Genomic DNA, 9,233 nt, shown 5'->3' with positions numbered 1-9,233 from the left:
TGAGTCGCACTGGATCGCCGTCAAGAACATCCTGAAGTACTTGAGAAGGACTAAGGATGTATTCTTGGTATACAGTGGGTCGGAAGACAAGCTCGCTGTAAGAGGTTACACCGATGCTAGTTACCAGTCAGACCCAGATGACTACAGATCGCAGTTTGGCTATGTTTTCTGCTTGAACTGAGGCGCTGTTAGCTGGAAGAGTTCCAAGCAGGCGACCGTTGCAGATTATACTACAGAAGCTGAGTATATTGCAGCGTCGGACGCAGCAAAGGAAGCTGTTTGGATCAGGAAGTTTGTTGGCGACTTGGGTGTCATTCCGAGTGCTGATAGCCCCATTGTTCTGTATTGTGACAACAATGGAGTGATCGCACAAGCGAAAGAACCCAGATCCCATCAACGATCCAAACACATACTCAGACGATTTCACCCTATCAGGGAGATTATAGACAGAGGAGACGTGCACATTTGCAGAGTGTCGACATATGACAACATTGTCGATCCGTTGACGAAGCCTCTCCTTTCGTCGAAGCATGAGGGTCATGTTAGGGATATGGGCATTAGATGTTTAGCAGTTCATGATTAGAGCACGTGGGAGATTGTTGGTTTAGTGCTCTATGATGTACTGTTTATGAGCTTTCTTTAGATACATTCGATGTATTGATACTTTCTATGGTTTTATAAGAGTATTTGATTCATTACATGTTCTTGCATACTAGATCTGTTATGAAATCCATGTATCATTATGAATGATACTAAACTCCCTAGTCTTGTGTCATTATGGGAATGATGACATAAAAAGACTAGTATGATGTGTGATTGATGATCATAGCGATGATCATAGGTATTGGATACGATCATTGTCATAGGTATTCGTTGAAGAACGAAATACTGGATTGACCCGCATGAGATTGTCACATGGACTAGCGTCATGACTTGAATCTCATATGGCGGTTCCATGATTGGATCCTAAGACCTGAGATATCTACGGAATCCAACATGAGGAGTTGCGTGCTTTGAATACGTCTAACGTCCTGCGTAACAGGAGGATTATAAAGGCGTGTATCAGGTACGAAACGAATCATGTGCTGGATTGTAGATAGTCAAGACGGGATTTGTACCTCTCGTAAAAGAGAGAGATATCGCTGGGCCCCTCGTGTGAGCGAGACTGTAGAAATGTGTGGTCGCACTATAGACGAACGTCGTCTATTTCAGACAGTCGAACTCAGTGAACGAGAAAGCAGTCGAATCAGATAAGGTGGCTTGTCCATGCCTTATGTTCGACATATGATATCGCGATACAAAAGGATCATCAGCCGGAATCATCACTGGAGTTCGTATGATCATGAACAAACTCTATTCGAGATAGGTAGTCATAGTGTCTTGCTAGAGACCGCCTATGACTTGTATATCCGGAATAGAGATTTCGGACTATACTGCTATATCGAATGAGCTTATAGGGTCACACACGCAGGGAAGGACAAAACGCACGAGAAAACGACGGAAAAACCAAGACGGAAGAGTCTAGAACGGACGGACCAGAAGTCCAGAACAGACGGTCCGCCGTGCCAGACCCGACGGTCCAGAACGGACTGTCCATTCCAGAAAGTCTGGAATGGACGGTCCACGTGAGCAGACCGTCCGTTCTACGTGCTGGAACGGACGGTCCACGTGCATTTCTCGACTGTCCGTTCTGGGCTTCAATTTTTTCGAAATTAAACCGGATTAGGGTTAAATCACTTTATAAAAGGGAGATTAAAAACTCTAATAAGGTGAGCCGACTTTAGAACACTTTTAGCAGTTTTTGGTGAGATCCAAAAGGTTGAGAGTGTGATCAAAGTCCGTTTTTCTCGAAGCACAAATCGAATAGCGGATTCGAGTCCTAGCAGACAAGTTCCAAGCGTTGGAATCCATCCTGAAGTGTGGATACGTGTAGAGGGCGAGGTATTCTTCCTGCCTTTCGTGATCAGACGTGTTCTTCGATTGATACAGGCCCCGGATCGATTGAGGTAAGCGTTATAACGTTTCTACGATTCAATAGCAGCATGGTTCTAGGGTTCTATAAAATTTTTGTTTTACTTCCGCCGCGCAAACCCTAGAATCGGTCTCTTAGGAATGGGATTCGCTCTAGATATCCCAGGAAACCCAACACCGTGTTACGGATGATCGATGCCTTGACAGACGCTCTAGCAATGGGAGGTACATACTTAGCATTATATGAAAAAGGGATTTTCGAAACCACACTAGATCAAGCATCTATTTTCAAGCTATGGGAACCACCATTTCTCCATCTTGCCTCACCAAGATAACACGGCACACCCAGCTTTGGCGTGGCCCATGACACGTACGATCGAGGCCTTGACAAGTGCTTTACTCGTCTAGATCTAACCGGTTTCTATGCAATGATTAACATAATCCGAATAGACCATCCATTCGATTATGTAATCCCAATCTCGAAGCTCCCACTCAATCAAGCATATCCCATATCTTGATCAAGTTACATGCATTCATTAACCATCCATACGAATGAATCATGCTATTTGAGTTACAGTTGATCAGATTAAGCAATGATTGCATAATCGGACTTAGAAAACGAAAAATTTCAGAATCTGGACCTCGGACCATTCGTTATGGATGCAGACCGGACGTTCCAGGCTTGGCAGAACGGGCGGTCTTGACTTCAGAAGTCAGAACGGACGTTCCACCCCGAGACAAGCCGGAACGGACGGTCCGCAGCAGACGGAACGGACGGTCCAGTGCGGACCATCCTTTCTTATCTGTGCAGTCCGCCACCCCTGGACCGTCCGATCTGGCTTACCCAGAACGGACCGTGGGTTCGTCTACGTGATCAGATCACGTTCTCCGGTGTTCTCGGCCCCGATCAGACCCGAAACTGATCTGAATTCTTCTGTACACCCAAAATTCGAACTCCTGCACTCTATGTAACATGAAACATGCAACCTACACTAGATTCAATCATCAAACATGCATAGAAATCAAAGCAAACATGGATTCAAACAATTAAAATCCTAAAACGTGCGTGATCGGGTTCTAAGAAATCAAAACAGAGCAACCAGGCTCTGATACCACTGATGTATTTCCTGGGATCTCTAGAGCGAATTTTATTCCTAAGAGATCGATTCTAGGGTTTGCGCAGCGGATGTAAAACAAAAATTATTAAAACCCTAGAACCATGCTGCTATGAGTCGTAGAAACGTTAGAACGCTTACCTCAATCGATCCGGGGCCTGGATCAACTGAAGAACTCGTCCGATCACGAAAGGGAGGAAGATTACCTCGCCCTCTACACGTATCCACACCTCGGGATGGATTCCAACGGTTGGAACTTGTCTGCTAGGACCCAAATCTGATATTCGCTTTTTTGCTTCGAGAAAACGAGACTTCGATCACACTCTCAACCTCTTGGATCTCACCAAAAATCTGTTTCTAAAGTCGGCCACCCTTCATTAGGGTTTTATCTCCTGCTTATAAAGTGATTTAACCCTAATTTCGGTTTAATTTCGGAAAAACACGAAGCCCGGAATGGACGGTCCAGGAAAGCACGTGGACCGTCCGTTCCAGCAAGCCAGAACGGACGGTCTGCCTGAACGGACCGTCCGTTCCAGACCTTCTAGAACGGACGGACTGCGTTCTGGAGCGTCGGGTCTGGACCAGGCGGACCGTCCAGTCCGCCCTTCTGGTCCGTCCGTTCCAGACTCTTCCGTCTCGGTTTTTCGTCGTTTTCTCTCGTGCATTTGTCCTTCCCTGCGTGTAGGCTCATTCGATATAGCAGTATAACCCGAAATCTCTATTTCGGGTATACAAGTCATAGGCGGTCTCTAGAAGACACTATGACTACCTATCTCGAATAGAGTTTGTTCGTGATCTTTACGAACGCCAGAGATGATTCCGGCTGATGATCCTTTTGTATCGCGATATCATATGTCGAACATAAGGTATGGACACGCCACCTTATCTGATTCAATTGCTTTCTCGTTCACTGAGTTCGACTGTCTGAAATAGACGACGCTCGTCTATAGTGCGGCCACACATTCCTACAGTCTCGCTCACACGAGGGGCCCAGCGATATCTATCTCTTTTACGAGAGGTACAAATTCCGTCTTGACTATCTACAATCCAGCACATGATTTGTTTCGTACCTGATACATGCCTTTATAGTCCTCCTGTTACGCAGGACGTTTGACGTATTCAAAGCACGCAACTCCTCATGTTGGATTTCGTAGATATCTCACGTCGTAGGATCCAATCATGGAACCGCCATTTGAGATTCAAGTCATGACTCTAGTCCATGTGACAATCTCATGCGGGTCATTCCAGTATTCCGTTCTCCAACGAATACCTATGACTGTGATCGTATCCAATACCTATGATCATCTATATGATCATCAATCACACATCATACTAGTCTTAGTATATCATTATTCCCACAATGACACATGACTAGGGAGTTTAATATTGTTCATAACAATACATGGATTTCACAACATATTAAAGCATGCACAATACGTAATGAATCAAACACTAATCCATAAAACCATAGAAAGTGTCAATACATCAACTGGATCATAATAAAGCTCGCATAACAGTACATCATAGGTACTAAACCAACACTACCATCGATAAGAACTTAGGTAATTGGGTCGAGTGTCTACCTCACATTGAGTTTCCTACAACCGGGTTGTCCATTCCGCAACAAGACACTCGCCGTTTGAAATCGTTTATGGTTTCAACCCGATTACGCCTTTGGACCTTCTAGCACTACCGGACCATGAGCTAACCAATCTTGATGGTGACAAGAAAGCGGAGTTCGTCAAGAAACTTCACCAAAAGGTCCGCGACAACATCGCTCGTCGAACCGAGCAATACGCCCGTCAAGCCAACAAAGGCCAAAGACGCTGACATTCAAGGAAGGCAATTGGGTTTGGTTGCATTTTAGATCCGAATGTTTCCAGGATAAACGCAAATCCAAATTAGCACCTAGAGGCGACGGCCCTTTTCGAGTGATTAAACGAATTAACGATAATGCTTATCAATTGGAGCTACCCGATGATTATAATGTGTCTAACTCTTTTAATGTGACTGATCTTCTTCCTTTTGACGCAGGTGATGACATTTCGAGGACGAAATCCTCTCAAGAGGGAGGGAATGATGAGGACATCCAGACCATAGACGACATAACGGATAGGAGCTTGGACGAGGGAGCATACTCGGAGCTAGGAGTTGAACCGGAGCTAGGAGCTGAACCGGAAAATGAAGAACTGCCTAACCAAATGACGAGCAAGGAACCAAATGTGGCTGCACTCAAACCGGCGAACATTCCCATTCCGGTTCGAATGGATCCACCCCTTACACGATCCAAGACACGAGCACTTCGACAACAATTCAATGCCTTCGTGTCTTATGTTGTGAACGAGCCAAACGCCGGAGATGCGTGCCCATTTTCCTTCGGAAAGGGCAAGACTCGGCTTATCCTCACTTGTCAAGAATAGATTGCTTCAAACTCAAGACAACACTCAAAGGAAGCTTCTTGGAGGGCAAGCTAACTTCTCCAACAGCTAGTAGCCTCCCACCTACCTCATTAATGGCGAGAATTCTGCAGCTTTGTATGAAGAGTTGCATTTAATTTCTAGTTGTTGTTATTTTCCATTTAAATCATGTAGAACTCATGTTGTAATCACCTTTTGATCATTATTCAATCTGTCTTATTTTCAGAATTCTCTCCACCTTTGTGTTGAGTTTTCTAGTTGGGTTTGTCCGAGCTTCTTCCTTGGTTTGTTCGAGATTCATCCTTGGTTTGTCCGAGGATCGATTCGGTTTGTCCGAATCTCCTATCTATCCTTCGTTCATCTCTTTGTTTCGGGAGCCATTCATAGTTCGAGTTCTGATCCTTTGTCTCACGATGTCGTATGTTGAACAAGGGCATGGTATGAGCCACCCTTCAAGTTCAACCCTTACTCGTCTAGGCAAACCGACTGATAAAATAGATGTACATTCATCTATAGCGTGACCACGCATTTTCACAGTTCGATTTCCACGAGGGGCCCAGCGACATCTCTCCTGCGTAGGAGGTGACAAGTCCCGTATTGCATGTCTACTATCTGCATATGATTCGAGAACGTATCTGAGCAACGCCGTTATGATCATCCGGTTAAAGACGACGTTTGACGCAGTCAAGACACGTCACTCCTCATATCAGATACTCTAGACATCTCAGGTCTGAGGATCCAAGAACGAACCGATGTATGAGATTCAAGTCATGACTCATGTCCATGTGACAATCTCATGCGGGTCATCAAGTAACTCGTTCCAAACGAGAACCCATGATTGTGACTTGCATCTAATGCATATGATCATAATCATCTATCACACATCATGCTGGTCTTAATTCATCATTGTTCCCACAATGATAACTGACCAGGGAATTTAGAATCATCTGCAATGATTCAAGGATATTTACCGTAATATAACAAACATGCTAATCATATAACGGGAAAAGTAATGCATTCATAAACCAATGAATCAATACATAGTCAAAATGTCATATCACGGATCATCCTAGAGCATCACAACCAACAATCTCCCACTATGCTCTATGATCTATCCTACAAGCATCTAATCCCCATACCCACAACATGACCATCATGCTTTGACGAAGGGAGAGGCTTCGTCAACGGGTCGGCAATATTATCATCTGTCGACACTCTACTTATTTTCACGTCTCCTCTGTCGATGATTTCCCTAATCAAGTGAAATCGCCTGAGTATGTGTTTGGATCTCTGGTGTGACCGGGGTTCCTTTGCTTGTGCGATCGCACCATTGTTGTCACAATACAAGTCAATGGGATCTGCAACGCTAGGAATGACCCCCAGGTCTCCCACAAATTTCCTGATCCAAACAGCTTCTTTAGCTGCATCCGATGCTGCTATGTACTCGGCTTCTGTAGTCGAATCTGCAACGGTTGGCTGTTTGGAACTCTTCCAACTAATAGCCCCACCGTTTAGACAGAAAACGTAACCTGACTGCGATCTGAAGTCATCTCTGTCGGTTTGGAAACTAGCATCGGTATAACCCTTTATAGCGAGCTCGTCTTCCAATCCGCCATATACCAAGAACAAATCCTTAGTCCTTCTCAAGTACTTAAGGATGTTCTTGACCGCAATCCAGTGAGCCTCACCTGGTGTAGACTGATATCTACTAGTCATACTCAATGCATATGATACATCCGGACGAGTACATAACATGGCGTACATGATGGATCCAATTGCCGAGGCATATGGAATCCTACTCATGCGCTCTTGCTCATCCTGTGTCCTTGGACACTGAGTCTTGCTAAGAGCCACATCATGTCCCATTGGCAAGGCACCCCTCTTGGAGTCTTGCATCTTGAACCGATTCAAGACCTTGTCAATGTATGTACTCTGACTTAGACCAAGAAGCCTTCTCGATCTATCTCTATAGATCTTGATTCCTAGAATATAGGCGGCTTCTCCTAAGTCCTTCATCGAAAAGACCGATCCTAGCCAGGATTTTACTCCTTGCAAGGTAGGAATGTCATTTCCGATGAGCAATATATCATCCACATAAAGTACAAGGAAGACCACTGCGCTCCCACTGACCTTCTTGTAAACACATGGCTCATCTTCGTTTTGCAGGAAGCCAAACGTTTTGACTGCCTCGTCAAATCGAAGATTCCAGCTCCTCGAAGCCTGCTTCAGTCCATAAATGGATCTCTGAAGCTTACACACCTTCCTCGGACTCTTAGGATCGACAAAACCCTCGGGTTGTGTCATGTACACATCCTCGAGCAAATTCCCGTTAAGGAATGCGGTCTTGACGTCCATATGCCATATCTCATAGTCATAATACGCAACTATAGCCAGCACAATCCGTATGGATTTAAGCATCACAACTGGTGAAAAGGTTTCATCATAGTCTATACCATGAATCTGCCGAAACCCTTTCGCGACGAGTCGTGCCTTATAGGTATGCACGATGCCATCCATGTCGGTTTTCTTCTTGAAAACCCACTTACATCCAATGGTCTTAATACCATCGAATGAGTCGACCAAAGTCCATACTTTGTTGTCGTACATCCCGCATGAGATTGTCACACGGACATGAGTCTCCACCCGCCTAGTTAGAGCAAAGGTCCTCGGTTCCGCATCAAGAGGGGTGCCTTGCCAATGGGACATGACGTGGCTCTTAGCAAGACTCAGTGTCCAAAGACACAGGATGAGCAAGAGAGCATGAGTAGGATTCCATATGCCTCGGCAATTGGATCCATCATGTACATTAAAGGCTTGAAGACTTGAATTTACAGAATTTGTTTGTGGCGCCTTCGCATACCAAGGTTGCTAATCACGGCGTTAGGTCTAGGTCGCGGCAGTCTTTAGACTTGTGCACTGCCGCGACCTAGACCTAACGCCGTGATTAGCAACCTTGGTATGCGAAGGCGCCACAAACAAATTCTGTAAATTCAAGTCTTCAAGCCTTTAATGTTGCTTCCAATCTACTCAAGTCAAAGTCCAACACAATTATGGCTTTGTTTTTCCAATAATTCCAAAGTTTTAGGAAGACTAACACTTATTGTAGTTTTCTTATGTCTTTTGGTATTATCTTGGTTCTCCTATAAATAGGTGAACTAAACTCATTTGTAAACACAGATTTCATCAATCAAACTTGTGAGAGTATTCTCTTTTAGTTCTTTGTGAACTGTTTTGAACTTATCGGATTTCTATCCGTGGCGTTCACCCGGCTTATCAAACGGACAGTCATAACCGTTTGTGGCGCCTTCGCATACCAAGGTTGCTAATCACGGCGTTAGGTCTAGGTCGTGGCAGTCTTTAGACTTGTGCCAAGGTTGATTCCTACCGGTTGGTTAGAGGTCCGATCTCCACCCGCCTAGTTAGAGCAAAGGTCCTCGGTTCCGCATCAGTTGGTATCAGAGCTCGACTCTAATCTAGGTTTTATCTATCCTTTATCTATTTCAACTTTCATTTCGTTTCATTCTATCATCTTCTTCCTACTCATCTATTTCTATTCCATTTTTGTTTTCAAGTTTTGCATTTCTGGAAAAGGTTTTTAAGAAAAAAAAAACAAAAAGAGAAAAGAAAAACGAGAAAAAAAAAACAAATCAAAGAACAAAAAAAAGAAGAAATCAAAAGAAAAAGAAAAAAAAAAGTATTGGATTTGCAATTCATAGTATTAAAAAAAAAA

This window comes from Tarenaya hassleriana, unplaced genomic scaffold (genome assembly GCF_000463585.1).
Source record: "Tarenaya hassleriana unplaced genomic scaffold, ASM46358v1 Cleome114, whole genome shotgun sequence".
Taxonomy (NCBI): domain Eukaryota; kingdom Viridiplantae; phylum Streptophyta; class Magnoliopsida; order Brassicales; family Cleomaceae; genus Tarenaya; species Tarenaya hassleriana.
The sequence above is the reverse complement of the archived record's forward strand: the minus strand, read 5'-3'. Positions refer to the sequence as shown.